Consider the following 1,789-nt stretch of genomic DNA (forward strand, 5'->3'; position numbering starts at 1 on the left):
CAATTTTCTGGAATAGTTTGATGAGAATTGGTATTAATTACTCTTTGAAGGTATGATAAAATTTGGTAGTAAAGCCAATCCAGTCCTGGGCTTTTCTTTGCTGGGAGACTGCTGATCACTGCTTCAATCTTATAGCTTGTTATTTGTCTATTCGTGTTTTCTATTTCTTCTTGGTTCAGTCTTCAGAGTTTGTATGTGTCCAGAAATTTCTCCATTTCCTACAGGTTTTCAAATTTGTTGGCATGTAGTTGTTTGTAATAATCTCTAATGATTCTTTGTATTTCTGTGGTATCAGTTGTAATGTCTCCTCTTTCATTTCTGATTTGTGTTATTTGGGTCTTCTCTCTTCTTTTAGCTGGGCTAAATAACGGTTTGTCTTTTTTTTTAATCTTCTCAAAAAACCAACCTTTTGTTTCATTGATCTTTTATATTGCTTTTGGGGTCTGTATTTCATTTAGTTCTGTTCTGATTTTACTTATTTCTTTTCACCTACTAATTATGAGATTGGATAGTTCTTGCGTTTTATAGCTCTTTGAGGTGTTGCATTAGGTTGCTTATTTGAAATCTTTCTATTCTTTTGATGTAAGTGCCTATTGCAATAAACGTCACTTTTAGTACTGCTTTTGCAGTTTTCCTCAGGTTATGGTATGACGCATCTTCATTTTCATTAGTTTCAAGAAATTTTTTGATTTCCTATTTAATTTCTTTTGGGACCCATAGGTCATTCAAGAACATGCTGTTTAATTTCCATGTATTTGTATAGTTTCTGTATTTTCACTTATTGATTTCTAGTTTTAATCCATTGTAATCTGAAAATATACTTTATACTTAAAATGATTTCAATTTATTTAAAATTAGTCGAGACCTGATTTGTGACCTAAATGTGATCTATCCTGGAGAATGTTCCATGTGCCGATGAAAAGAATGTGTATTCTGTAGTCACTGGATGAAATGTTCTAGAGATATCTGCCAAGTCCAAGTGGTCTAAAATACTTTGTTTCTCTTTTGACTTTTTGCCTAGATGATATGTCCATTGCTAAGAGAGGAAGAATATATATATATAATATATATATGTATATGATTGTTATGTTTTCTTGCTGGATAGATCCCTTTATCAACATATAGTGGCCTNTTGAAACTAACAAAAATAAAGACACATCATACCAAAACCTGTGTGATACTGCAAAAGCCGTACTAAGAGGGAAGTTTATTGCAATAAATGCTTACATCAAAAGAATGGAAAGACTTAAAAGACCTAACACTATGCCTCAAAGAACTACAAAAACAACAACGATCCTATCCTAAAAGTAGTAAATGGAAAGAAATAATTAAGATCAGGGCAGAATTAAATGAAATAGAGATCCCCAAAATGATACAAAAGATCAATGAATCAAAAAGTTGGTTTTTTGAGAAGATAAATGAAATAAACAAACCATTACCTAGGTTAACAAAAAAAAAAAAAAAGAGAGAGAGAGAAGACCCAAATAATAAAAATCAAAAATGATAAGGGAGACATTACAACTGATACCACAGAAATACAAAGAATCATTAGAGATTATTATAAACAACCGTACACCAACAAATATGAAAACTTAGAGGAAATGGAGAAATTTCTGGACACATACAAACTACAAAGACTGAACCAAGAACAAATAGAGAACCTGAACAGACCAATAACAAGCAAGGAGATCAAAGCAGTAACCAGCAATCTTCCAACTAAGAAAAGTCTAGGACTGGATTGGCTTTACAGCTGAATTCTATTAATCCTTTAAAGAATTAATACCACTTG

The sequence above is a fragment of the Galeopterus variegatus genome, unplaced genomic scaffold, assembly GCF_000696425.1.
Source record: "Galeopterus variegatus unplaced genomic scaffold, G_variegatus-3.0.2 Scaffold897, whole genome shotgun sequence".
Taxonomy (NCBI): domain Eukaryota; kingdom Metazoa; phylum Chordata; class Mammalia; order Dermoptera; family Cynocephalidae; genus Galeopterus; species Galeopterus variegatus.